Raw genomic sequence first — 14,635 nt, forward strand, 5'->3', positions numbered from 1 at the left:
TTGCGGTATTTCCAATTACGATGGTTCCAGGGTTTAACGAAGACTTTACAATAATCCTCCTTATAAGGGATTTCTAAACCTAATGCGAGTACTTCTTAATTCACTTAATCCATTTGTATTTTTGTCGGTCGCGGAGATTATATAGGAAAGTCAATTTTCTACCCCGACTAGTTCAGGAGCACCTCAACTAAAATTTAGCGTTTTTTTAGTCATTAATTCGCTGAAAATTGCATAAACTACTTTAATATCTAATTTAAAAATTTACAACCGCGGGCTACAGGAACGTGCTTCAAGTTAATAATGTTTGAACATCGTTACACAAAACTAAGCAGGAAACTTTCTTGCAAATTGGTGCTATATTTCTGGAACTGAACAAACTTTAGACGTTAATTGCAATTTATAAATATTATCAGAATGTAAAGTTTAGATTTTTAATTTTTTATAATGAGGATACGTTTGAAGTGCTTTAAGTGTTACTGTATGAAGTGGGCGTTTATTGTATATAATCACCAGTAACGACCACACGAACAAAGTTTAATTAGTTCCAAGAGGATGAGTTCCTCAAGCATTTAAACTGGATTTTACACCAATATATTTAACTGGAAAAGTTTAGGAGACGTAAGCTTAATAATACTAAAAACCCATCGAGTGAGTATTTAAAAAATGTCACCAAACTATTGTTGTATAAACAACGTGACGTACCTAGACCCTAAACACCAAAAATAATGACTGAACACTCTGTATATGGGAAATATTTTAATGTGGTAAAGTAAATGTGGGGGGATTTACGAATAAGCACAGAACTGGTTTATTTCACTTGAATTTGTATTTCCGTAGCTTTGTTTGTAATTGTGTAGTTTATTCAATTTAGATAAGATGGATTAAGTAAGAAACATCTGGTCAAATTTTGAGTATTTTTTATTTTATTGTCTTTAGTCTTGTCAGGTATAAGTTAATTCATTTCAACGTAAATAGACATCTGGTACTAATAACGGTGTATGCATGTGTATAACGATATGCAAATTAGTTTGACGTAAGTGGGGATGCGCGATTATAATAATTTTATGCCGAAGCAACATACTAAAGTTGTGTGAGAAGTTAAAAGCGGTTTTTCCGTTTTTTTATAAGTCCATCAAGTTAAAAAGCAAGCAGTTACTTGCACCGTGAGGAATTCTGTTAAGGTTCTCTGGTTGTTAAAAGTTAAAAGTTTGTACAGTCTGAACAGCCACAGCTAATTCATTTATCACGATAATGTTTGTTATCAAGTTTTTTGTGTTAGCGGAAAGCAAAGCTCAGAAGCTGTCAGCGCTTGCGTGTGAAGTAAGCTTTGTACGACCAGATAATTAGGATTATTAAAACAGAAAAACTTGTAAGTAACATAAAAAACTGAATAACTGAGTGTTTAATTTGGTTGGATTTTGTAAGAATATTTTTTAAGCTTTTGTTAGTTTTATTATTGTGTTTTATTTTCATTTTGAATCTAATCTTAAAAGAAAACAGAGAATACAAAGTAACGAATGGCATTAATTTTTTTGTTAGGATTTCCATGTATATTGTGTAAATTACGTCATGCGGACGTTTTTATTGGTATCAGCATACATAGTAATGCTGGGTTACCCTGTATGAGTTAAATTTCTATTTTTGGAGGGTTAAATGTGGTCGCTAATCTAGATTGAACACAATTTCGATTATATGATTTGAATTCGAAATTGAAGTTTCGTATCAGAATTATTAGGTGTTAATTTTGTTTAAATAATCACGTTGCATTTTGTTTATTTTACTTTTCAATATATTAAGTGTTAAAATCTTAAAGACATACGGAAGTAATAAAAGGTGCTGCGTCATTTTAAAGTTTATCTCCGGTCTTGCGTCCATTATCGCTGCGTAAAAGGTAATTATGTTGAAGATAAGTAGTTGTTTTGTTCGCTGATAAGAAAACAGGTGTGAATTTATCGACGAAGTGCAGTAATTTGATAAAGAAAGAAGAGCGGAGGAGGGAAGAATGTTTAAAAAAAAGTGAAGCGAACGTGAGCAGTTTCGTGAAGGACAGCCAGTTTTGGTGGTTGTCTTCTTGTAGAAGAAAGTGTAGACATTGCTCTTAAACGCCCTAGAGACAGTACGATTTGTTGTACAACTTATCGTACGACTTTTCGTCGTAATTACAGTATTGTTTAAGTTTGTTGTTCTTTTTGTGTTATCTGATTGTTGTCGACTCCTTTTATATTAGTTATATTATATTTGCGTGTATAGTCTGGTATATTCCACACACGTATCTAAATACACTTTTGAGATGGGATGCTGCTAACAATATCCCTTCAGTCCGATTCAATATGCTTTGGTCGCCGAGGAGCCATCCAACCTGTTAAAAAACGTCACATCTAGAAGCGATATTCCTATTTCCTATGGGAGTACTTCGTATCTCGCCCTACAAGAAATCTAGGAATGTGTCCCTTGCAGCGCTAGTGAAGCGAAATTTGTTGCACTTCCAACAAAATGGTGCCGCCTATTTGAAGTCCTGTCTCCAATCTTATTTCCACTTTCATATAAAAAGGTGTCTTTGATGGAATTGCGTCTGAGCAGGAAAATAAGGTTAACTTGTGTAAACGAGTAACTCTGAAGCTTGCTGATGGTGATGTAAGAGCTGCTGTTAGAGATCTCTGCTCCCCTAAAGTTATGCTAGATATTGCCCCGAATCGTGGAATGCACTTGAATCTAAACACCACTGTGCAGGTGCACGTAATGTTTTTTGGCCTGGGCGTGATGGAATAACATTTTGTAATTAACTGTATATAATGTATATTAGGTTTTGTAAACGTATCATTTGTTGTAAATTTAAATTTAGAATAGAGGGAATGTACTTTGGCCGAAGAAAGGTGTAAATGTGCAGCGGGGAGAGAGAGATCGTAATTTTATTAGTGCAATTTAAGTCGTTGTGGAACCTTGCGGGGGAATTAATGACAATTTATTTACAAAGTTTGAATTTAACCCGAAGACTGAAGGCTGAAGTATTTTCAAAAATTAGGATTGTTTAGATAGTTTAGGTTTAGTTTTTTTTTAAGTTCACGTAACTGTAATTATTTGCTTTATTTGTGTGTTTAATTAAAATAAATGTATTCTAATGCATGTAATCTTTTGCAATCGTAATTATTACCAATAATAATCTTTACTAACATAAATAAAAGGTTCTGAAATTCAAACACACCCCGAATTATGATAATTGCCTAATTTCTCCAGGCATATTAAAGTATCAATTTCGGTAGTAATATTTTGCCCAAATTTTGATTACTATCTGTAGAAATTAACCAAGTACCTGCAAAGATCAAAAATAACTTAATTATTCCCAAATATTTACCCATTTATTTACCCCTGAGCTAGCTGGAAGTATAATTAAGGTAAGTTCCGAAATACTTCACACCGCCATCGGCGCCGAGAAACAAAGAATAAGAAGAATATACGGTGAATCATCGATAATTTGTAACCGTCCGTTACACCACCAATGTATAGTGAGGCAAATTAACCTCCTGTTCCTGTTGACAACGTTCTTGTTGATTTCCGCTTAACATCCTATAAAACCATGAAGAAAGCTCTTTTCAGTTTCCCTAGAAGTTCTTCTGAAGGAATTAATGGCCTAATACCGAGACACCTTTCAGATTTAATAACAATTTCTAATTTCGCTCCAGCGCTAAACTTTTTACTCCGATAGTAGTCTTTGAAGATTACCTTTGTTTTTAAAGGATAAGAATGGTGGAACATACTCGTATTGCAACAATACTCAATTCTACATACCCTTTCGGTTTGCCGCTATTTTCCGACCAACTCAACTCGGCTTCATAACTCAGTGGTAGAGCATTGGGCTTATGGTTGGACTACAAAACCGGAGATCTGGTGTTCGAACCTCAGTTAACCTGAATTTTTCATCTGTGGCAGTTTCGAGCATTCTGCCGGCTACTCCGAATTAGGTTTTCCTGCAGTTTTCCTAATTCGTAAGGTAAATAGTAGTAGTATAGAACAACTTAAGACCTTCTTCAGGGATACCTCTAAAAAAGGCATTATGCTAGTCACTCTGTAATTGACCGTAAACCTGTTGAGGACCTCGAACAAGAGGGACAATAAATAAATAAATAAATAAGTAAATAAATAAATAAATAAATATATAAATAAATAAATAAACTAGCAAACATGTCATCAAAATGGAAAACGACACTTAAAAGAACTTGACTTTCCTCCCAGTGCCGAATCTTAAAACAAACTCCGCGGCCCTGGCTTTAATAAATCTCCTTAAAAGCATAAAACCGTTGGAATATTAAAATAAACGTAGGAAACACAAGAACGTTTCCATTAGACACGCACAGAGCTTGACTGTTTGAATTTGATTTGGCTTTTTAAATAGTAATAAAATTGTGTAACATGAAATGTTAATTATGTACATAATTACTAAATATGTGCGAGTAGTTTTAATTAAAACATGAAGTATTCATGTGATATGCAGCAATATTACTATAATTAGTTTAGAATGAAATATTGAAAGATATAATGGCACAAATCGATTACTAATTTGTTAACGTTTTAGAATACTCGTAAATTAATAATAGAGAATCGTTTCCCGGTGTAATTGCATTCGTAATACTGTAAATTGGGATTTCACGTTTGAAGTGCACTTTCACATATTGAATTGCAATTATTCTTAAATTCTTGAAACACAGTAAGTAATTTTACTCATGAGTTTTAAAAAGTACAATGCGAAATGTTATACTGGTTATAAAGATAATGTTTTGACCTGCCCTTTGAACAACAACCCTTCTCAGTGCCCTTTCGTTTTACGTATATACACATGCATCAAATAACAGCGAGAACGTTGGGAAAATACGAAATTGAAGAATAATTCAGTTGCCGAAACATTTAAATAACAAAGTGAGCACTCAATGGAAACTAAAGATTGCCCGCTCTGGTTTAAATATCTGCGGTTTCGGAATCGAAAGATATTTTTCAATGGCGAATTTGATTGGATTGCTTTGAAATTTGTTGGGGTAACTTGTAAACAACCTCGCACTTTTTATTTTATGTGTATTGCTTCTACTCTGCGCGGTTTTGTACATATATCTTCGGGAAAGAAGTTGTAAATTTCAATTTTCGCTAAATAGAAGATTTACCATGCGCCTTTCAGAAGTTACTCATTTCCATATATACGCATATTCGCTATTCCCGGGATATAGTATTACGGATATTGAAACCGTTATGTAAATTGAACAGATTAAAACCAAAGGTATCTGATCTAGAATTACAAACCGTTTAGACGACAAATGATATTAATATTGAGTAATGCGATTGATACCGTTCATATTACGCAAGTACTTTATGCTTGGTTACTGAATCCGATTGATCTCGTTCTCCACTTACCTACCTGTATATGAGATTTCATCAAGTAGTACTCTCACGCGTTGGCGTAAAATTAACATGGGCGGTTCACAACCCTCGCGCTTTGAGAATGACTTGTTTGTTGAAGAAACTACAGTATTTTACCCTTATTGGAAACTGAACAAAGGTTTTATCCTCAAAAGCGAAATCCTACAGTGAACCCTTCAGATGATAACAAACACGAGTAGGAAGGAATTAATAAATTTGGAGTTTACACAACAAAGCTTCGTAAATAAACACTTAGTAAATAGATAAAGAAAACTGTGACATATACAGTAGATACTTAATACAAAGGAAACTTAAAACAGCCAAATGATGAAGTGTCCATTGAATTTCTAGTTAATTTCGTTTTCACTTGCTCCTTTCAAATGGATATTGAAGGTATAGTCCTTTACAAATTTAAACAAATGGAATTTGTCGGTGAAGAGGTTGTTTACAAGACATTTGATTCATTCAATCTTTCCTTTTCCGTTGGGAAAATCCAGCGCAATGACTTTGGAAAATGAAGTGAAGTCTAAAAGAATTTTAAATGTTACAGAATAAGGGATTTCAAAAATTAAAATTTAAAATTCACACAACAATATCAATAATGCATAAACCTAATATTAAATCTAATTGCAATTGGCAAAAAATTTTTTTGAATGAGAGGTAGAAAATTCCTAACTCAATTATTTAGTTCTAGAACGCAAACTCATAATGATTTTATCACAACTTCATAGGAATTGGAACGTTTGCAAAGTGGAAATAGCGTATGATGGTAATTTACGACTTTAACTCACGTGTAAATCGGGAGGCATAACGAATCAAATTTGTTTTTTAAAAAGGTGTTCCACTTCATTACTAGATCACGTTTTGAAAATGGCGTAAATTAATTTACAAATAGTGGGTAGAGATTATTCCGGGGAGATTTTTGAAAGCATTCGGTTTTGGGCCTCGAAGCTGAAAAAGTATACCTATTTTCAAGAGATTCGGTAAAAATACACCTAAGGGGAAAACGTCTGTTGCGCCAATAAAATTCGTTCAAGCATTAATTACGAATCTATGAGAACAAATTTGGCATATAATCAAGTTTTTATTTCGGATATTAGCGCTTGTAAACATGTACATTATATAACATAATTAAACGTGTTTGTTACAAAGAAGAAGAGATTATACTGCAGTTATAGAAAATAAAAAGCTGTAACGTGGATTAAGCGGATTTACGTCGCATAAATTACAATACAACCATACGCGGTCGAGGACAAATCAATTCAACGTGCGGGTGTTGTATTTCTCTATACAAAAATGTTCGTCGTTCACTACCACAGATTATAAACAAAGTTAAAATGAATTGAAAAGTGATTTAGAAGTGAAGTTGAAATTAATAAAGGATTGGAAATAGATACGAAAAAAGACAAAGACTTAAATTTCTAAATCCCTATTTGAGAAACTCTATCTTAAACATTCTCTTAGCCCCCTTTGAAGGCTCTTAAAACTCTTACAGATTCTTAAAAACCCTATACAGTTATACACCCATACATATTCCTGATATATGATGCGATGCTATTAAGATTTTACATTCGGTTTGTGAAAGCCTCTAATAATTAAGGGTGCATATCAGTTTTCACCCCAACTCCATCGTCTTGATGAAAAACGAATGTTATGATACAATCTAAATATGCCTACGTTTATAAACGCTCTCAGGCAAATTGGAAACAATATAGCCGGAAGTATAGCAAACATTTGTTTTCATTTGTGGTATTGCTCTAATTAATCAATTAAGCTTCTGTTTGCTAATGCAAATTGTTTTGTTTCTGTTTCCACTGTTATTACTGCTAATATTTTTTTCTTAATTCGCTGCAAGACAAGCGATTTGATGTTTGTCTGGAACTAAGTAAGATCGTTTGTGTTCTTTTTCGTAGTATGACGTGTAACATGTGTAGGATAGACAGTTGTTAAACGTTTAATACCTAATTTAAACTGTAAAATCGTTCCAGTGAAATTCCAGCAACATTTGAATTTTCTTAGTACGATTGAAATTAATGATCCACTAACATTAAACAAATATAAATTCGAGTGACAGACTATTAATTTAAGGTCCATGTAAAATACTTCATTATTTTTAATTTATGAATAATTCTCGAAATCCAATGCCGTATCATATTTTTGTAACTAATTTTAGTGGACTACGATTTGTATATTCACAAAAACCACGTTTTTCTTCAACCTCGTTCACTTATGAAAGCTATGGGAATGGCAACGGGGTTTCGTACACTTATTGCTATATTACTATGTGTAATGGCAAATGGCCACGAAACCACCCACCCAAAATTTGGAATTTACCTCATCATTAACATAGGTGTTAGGTAACGAAAATGCAATTTCTGGGTCCTGAAAACGTTTGCATCACCTTTTTTTAAATTATTTCTCTTAGGGAAGGTAATGAGCATAAATTTTCAATTTGATCACCTCGCCAAATGCGAAACTCTGCGCAAAAAGGGAGAGACATCAGCTAAATTAACAGTAGCACATTGTCAGCTTAATTCAAAATGTGAAATGTGTACGTTATTGGCAAAATTCGTAGTTTCTATGCGGACATTATTGTCGACAAATTTTAACAGTGAAATTTCATCGCGGTTTTAAAATGCTTCTGACAAATGTTAACGGTTTTTTTTTTGTTATCTGAATTCGGCATCCCTTTTTTTTACACGCGAAATCGTGAAAATGCAATTAATCAGTGCGACGTAATGTCCACGTATTGCACTAACGTCCCGATTTAGAAAGTAAAATTGTATTCTCACTCAATAGTCACCCTAAAGTTTCCCAGTTTTATGTCTTTAAAAATAGGGGATCAGTTCTCCAAAACTTGTCATCCACACCAACGATGTAGTTGAACTTTGTCACTCTCAGCTATTTAACAATTCATCCACATTCCCTACAGAATGTACAAGATTGAGCGAATTGCTATAGGGAAAAGATCATATTTAAAAGGTAAATTAATTTCGTAATAATAGCTGAAACAATCCCTCGATGAAAACGCAAGCGGGCTGAAAAGGGTTTATAATGCAGCAACGTACTAATATTTATCCCACTTGAGGCACTTTACATTTAATCCTCACGGGAACCGTATAAGCGTCCAATTACGAGCGGTTGTACTGTAAAATAAATTTAATTAGCGGGATTAAAAAGTCAACTGCTAATTTAATAGTGACCGGGATTACACTTCTAAATGTCTACTTGTTAGATCTGGGATTTCGCAGGCACTTTTCTTAAAAATCTCGGCACTGTTAATGCCGGCTTTTCCCTTTGCATACCTATCCGGATTATTCCCTCATCAAAAGCATTTAGTTGGAATGTATGTATACAAATTTAGAGAATTTGCGTAGGTACCTAAACAAGGGGCCTTTCGGAGACGTTGAGCACATCAAAGTCCAACTAAACGTGTGAATTCTGCATGTTTGGGTCCCGTATAGGTTGGTTGGGTACTTTGTCTTTCCACGATGTGCGCTTTGGAAGTATTAATGAAACGGTTAATATTTAGAAACACTAAACAAACACATTTTCACGAAACACTCTCTAGTTGGACCAGAAAATTCCTAACCGGAAAAATTGTTTTCCAAAGTAAATGGTTGTAGCAGCTGAAGATCGAAAGTAAAAGTAATTGATTTAATTTCTAGAGTTGTGTTTGATCCACCGTTACCCTAAACAAACACCTGTAATTAACTCGCCGTTTGCAACCGTTCCCGTCAAGATATTTCAATTATGTTTGTTGCGTCCGAAACATTTTGTCATTCAGAAGGCGAGGGAGAATTATTATTTTAGAATTTCAGCTCGGTTAAGTCATTAATAACCGGTTTTAATTTCCTATCGGCCGGTTGCAGGACAGCGAATTATCATCAAAATCCTACATTAATTAACAAATCTGAGTTAAACAAGAATTTTGACATTTGATGCAGCCAGTAGCAGTAGGCAGCCAGCCTACTGCAATATAAAGCCAATCAAATGTCTTAATACCGGATTAAACAATAATCCTGGATTTTTTTTTGTGCAACTGGCCGTATATTAATTTAAAACGAGCATACACTTTGATAAGAAACCTTTTGCCGACCTGAGAAATTCCAAGAGACAATGGGAGTTGATATTAGAAATATGAGTGTTGTAACAGTTTTGTTTATGGTCGCTGCATTACTTTGTTTGACAACTTCTGTAACAATTTAAGCGTCATGTAGTGAGCGCCACTTACGGGACCTTTCGTTTTCGCGCAATTTTCTCTGGGTGAAGGAAGATTTTGTGTGAATTTTCTTTTCACTTCACTTATCAAGCGAGTACAGCCATTTTGGCATTAATTTTACTGTGGCCAATTGTTGCGGTATTTTTTTTTGTTTATTTAAGGCGTCGACTACTTGGTCATTAGCCTATTGTAAATACTGTATAAATCATAACATGTCGAATATATTTGCAGACCTTAGGTATTTTATTACATTTTTAAGATGTTGTGGCTGTTTGAGTATTTCTCCTACTTCATCTATTAAATGAAAAGATTGCCTGATGGGCTCCAGTACCGGACACTCCCTTAGGATATGTTCAACAGTCATTTGATTACCGCAGCGTACACAAACCGTAGGAGGCTCCCCGCGTAACAGATGGGCGTGCGTTATTTGCGTATGACCGATTCTTAAGCGGTGGATTTTCACTCGCTCAATCCTACTGAGAAGTAGTGGTGGTCTCCATGGTTTAGGGTGTACTAATGCTGCTCTTAAAGCTGCTTTTAGGTCCAGATGCCTCACTACCTGAACGTCCACATGTCTCACTCCCGTGGCTCTTTTAGCAGCTTCGTCTGCCATCACATTGCCACGTATACCAACATGACCAGGTACCCAAATCCAAAATATGCTTTTCCCAACCTCGACAACATTGCTGTAAACAGCCTGAATCCTTTGCACTAGTGGGTCCCGAGGAAATCGAGAATTAATACTATTTAATGCGCCCTGGCTATCACTTACAATAGCAAAGCTCTCCTCTGTATTGCTCATAAGGCAGAAAAGCAGAGCTTGCCATATGGCATACAGTTCGGCACTGAAGATGGTGCATGAGGAAGATAGAGTCCACTCATGTGTTTCGCCATCTGTATTTTCACTTATCTTACGAGTTAATGTTTAATTGAGGTATGTGGGAGATTCGTTAGTCGGGATATTACATGTGTCTTTTAGGGCTCCATTATTAATTAATTGGTACTCTTTATACTTATAATATTTTGTATTTGTGGGAAGCGTTGAAGAACGTTCGTTGGTTTGGGATCGGTTTTATCTGGTACTAAGTATAATGAACCAATATTTCTTCCGTCAATTTGCATGATTACTTTCCCTTGTAACTTCCCAGTTTTACACAGGAAGATATGATAATAGAGATTCTGTGTGGCGCGCAACTTTGGGTAAGTTTCTACGAAGTCGAAGATATGTATATGTCCAGCAGGAACCATCGCTGCAAAGTATTTCATGTCTTTTTTTTAGCCCATTTTCATGCTGGAAGGCGCTATTATAGCCGCTTTTCTCCGTCCGTCCGTCCGTCCATCCATCCAAGGCCTTAACTACTACAGATATTTAGTTCGTTCTCTTTGCATTCGGTAGCTAATATGTCTGGTACCTCATCAAGAAAAATCTTGACGATTAGTGTGCGCATGCGTAGTCTGCCCAATGTCAACTTTCTTATAGATAGAGATATTTCTTTGAAATTTTAACCACAGAGAGCTTCTAGTAAAGAATGTGTTCATACGCAAACTGCACCCTATGGACTTCCTTATTTGTAGAGATATTTTTTGAAATTTTAACCTAAAATTCTTCCAGTAAAGGCAAACTTATCGCATATTTTAAACATCGGGTGTGCGCATGCGCAGACTGCGTAATATTAACTTTCTTATTTGTAAGAATAGTTATGCCACAGCTATATTTTCCTCCGTCCGTTACATGACCTTTCGGGAAGTACTAATTAATTCATGGTAAATGCGCCTTAAGGATAACACCTTTTTTTCATTTTTAAATTGTAACTTCCATGAGCTATCTGGTCGTTTATTTGGCGAGTTTTTTTTACGCGGCGCCAACTTAACTCAACGTCATGAGCGGTTTTTTCTGCTCGCGAGCGGTTTTTTCCGCTCCCGAGCGCTTTTGCCGTTTCTGAGCTTTTTTCTCGCTCGTGAGCGCTTTTAACCGCCCTCAAGCGCTGAAGGATTAAGCGCCGCTCGCGAGCGTTTTTTCCGTTCCCGAGCGGTTTTTTTCGCTCCCGAGCACTTTTTTTTCCGCTCGAGATAAACCGCTCGAGCACTTTTAGGAGTGCTCGGAACTCGCAAGCGGTTTCGCTTTGAAAAACAACTCGATGCTCGCGAGCATTTTTGAGACAATTAGAGCGCTCGTCGCTCGAGCGGTTTTTTAGAACGCTTGACCCAGATCTGCTTGCTTGTAGAATCAAAATACTTGTCATATTAAATTGTGACAGTATATCATTAAATGTCAGATTAATTTAAAACATGATGTTTAAAACGACGGTGCAGAAGTAATTGTTTGAAGCCATTATAAGCATTCTCAGCTTTATATTTTAACTTCAAAATATTCCAAAATTTGCACAACAAATTCAAGCCGCAATTGTGTTCTTCGTATTATTAAACTCCTCACAAAGAAAAAAAACATTTCTTTACATTTTCGGTCGTGGCCGGACGTATACAGTACTTTAAGAGAAGTTTCTGTTTTTTTAAACCTTCCCAAATAAACAAATGCTAATATGTACTTCTTTACAGACCTAATTTGAGTGAACAATATTACGCAACGCAGTTTCTTACAATAATTGCAATTGATTGCATACAGATCATAGTTGACAAATAGCGGAATATGTAACCATTTTCGTATGAAAGTGATGGATTTGAACGTTACCGCTTGATTAAGTATGTTATCTCTTTTATTTACTAAAATGGATACTGTAATAATAGAAAATATACCGCTAACAAACAAAATAGAGGCAACTACAAAGTCCTCTGAAATTAAATAAACATCAGAAAAGTTCAAAATAAATAATTTATTTTAAAAAAACACAGATCAAACAGTTTTTTTATTTCAAAAATAGATTAAACTGGTATTTTTAAAAAGACTTTCGTGTGTATACAACCTCTCGAAAAATACTACCTTTACGCTACACTAATAATAGACAGAGTTGGAATATTTTAAGACCGAAAATAATAACGGTGGATTAGTTCCCTATAAAATGGGTGAAATGCATTTAGTAAATGTGGTGTAATCGTGTAATTCGTTACCAATTGCGTGCAGTGCAAATCGGGACAAGTAATAAACTTTATAAGTATCAGTAGAAAAAAGCACATTAAGTACGAAAATAGCCATTTATTATATTTATAAAACGATTTAGACATCACGGATAATTTTAAAATTGTTCAATGTCACAGTTCCTAGGTGACACTGCCAAATTTATAAGAAATGTGCCGTTAACGCAACTGGAATCATTTTTACATTTCGCGATCCTTCACTGAAAAAGTGAAAAGTGAAAAGTGCAAGAGTGATGATTTAAATAATTAGAGGAAACTCTTCACTAATAATGTAATGGAAATTCGGATAGTAATTACAATAAAGACATTGAGATTGAGATCACATTTTCATTATCTTAAATTTGTAGTTCATACGATATTCAATAAACCATGTCTTCACTTTAGCCTTAAGAATCTATTACTTCTCACATATTTTTAAAGCAGTAGGTACCGTGTCGAATAAGTCTTTTTAGAATACAAAAATGGGACGTTCCTTAGTTCATTACGAAGAGGCAAAATTGCGAACATTTTAACAGAAAATCGAGGAGTAAGATCTCATATCTTATTTACTCACCGATTCCTCGAGGCTGGTACATCCATCATCATCTGTAACAAATTATTACCGTTAAATAATTCCGCTGTTCATTTCTTATTACTAAACTTTCGCGTAAAGAGTGAAAGTGATGTAAAGCGTTTACGTAAATGCCTTCATGAAATATTCAGGAAACCCCAACATTGATTTTTCATGTTGGGAAAGAATATATGAGTATTAAGCGGTTATAGGAAACTGGAAATGGGATTACAGAGGAATTGAGAACGTCGGGATCTAATTTAAAATTTCGAAAAAAATATATCCAGACCTGATGTCTGGAATATTTATATTTGCGGAAGACACAGAAGGGTTTTAATTTTTAACACACCGAACTTCGATTTTGAATCTGATACTGAACTGATAATTAAGCTGAACCGCATTCGAGTAAAAAGGTGGGTAGCAAAGAGGATATTGCCAGAGTAAATTTGTAATCCCAAAATTAAAATAAGTAAACATAAATTCCACCAAGAGACTTAGAAGTCGCACTGCACTGATGGTACAAGTAGCAAGTTTTCAAATGCTTCGTGGTATACTTAGAATCTCAAATTAAACGTAAAAGTGAAAATTAGAACTGAACCCATAGAAAATAAAAGTTACCTTACAATTTAATTTAATGTTCGCCCCCAATATAACTTTATAACGCGAATTTGTTATTTATCTTCCACAGAAGTCGCCACTGGTAGAGTTGTAATTTAGTTGAAACATTTTTCGCGTGGTTTGCAAATTTTCTGTATTTTGCGTAGGCGGGATGAGAAACGTGGGAGCTATCATTTTATCCCTTTCTTTCTTTAGATTATTACGGGGTAATACATGACTGCGTATGTGGTGAACTTCGGTTGTATTGTTGTTGAATTTTTGATTGTACCGATGAATTAGGGGGATTCTGTCAACTACGTTTTCTTTTTCAGATGTCGGACACACTTTCATATACTGACCGTTTTCATAATTAATACGTTTTTTCAGATATGACCGTTTTTTCTCTGCGTACGTTTTAAAATGTTTTCAGTTATCGACCTGGACCCACTTGATGGTGCGCATAAACATTCTTTACAGTAAATAATTATTATCAAAGGTCATATCAAAATTAATAATTTGAGACTCGGTGGCCCTGGTCAACTTCCGAAAACTGCAAAGAATTAGCTACACAAATTTTCATTAACATCTGGCACAATTCTTGAGCATGAATAGAAAAATCTGACACAAAAACTCTATCTGGCTCGCACATGGGGTTTGATTAAACACACAACTTATTCCGTAAAATATAAAGAAACTAAAACAATTCTGAAAGAAAGAAATACATTCAGAGCACACATACCACGCACGAAAACGTTCGACAAGCAATTAAA

The 14,635-nt window shown here is 34.8% G+C and overlaps 1 protein-coding gene across 1 annotated transcript in view; it reads right to left on the reverse strand.

Moving 5' to 3' along the window:
* The window catches only part of LOC116175578 (octopamine receptor beta-2R), a 78,892-nt gene that overhangs the window by 42,242 nt on the left and 22,015 nt on the right, over positions 1-14,635 (reverse strand). The window contains exon 2 of the mRNA XM_031493759.1: positions 13,272-13,303. The gene's annotated coding sequence lies outside the window, so the exon portion shown is untranslated. The remainder of the gene's footprint in view (positions 1-13,271; positions 13,304-14,635) is intronic.

This window comes from Photinus pyralis, unplaced genomic scaffold (genome assembly GCF_008802855.1).
Source record: "Photinus pyralis isolate 1611_PpyrPB1 unplaced genomic scaffold, Ppyr1.3 Ppyr1.4_LG7, whole genome shotgun sequence".
Classification (NCBI taxonomy): domain Eukaryota; kingdom Metazoa; phylum Arthropoda; class Insecta; order Coleoptera; family Lampyridae; genus Photinus; species Photinus pyralis.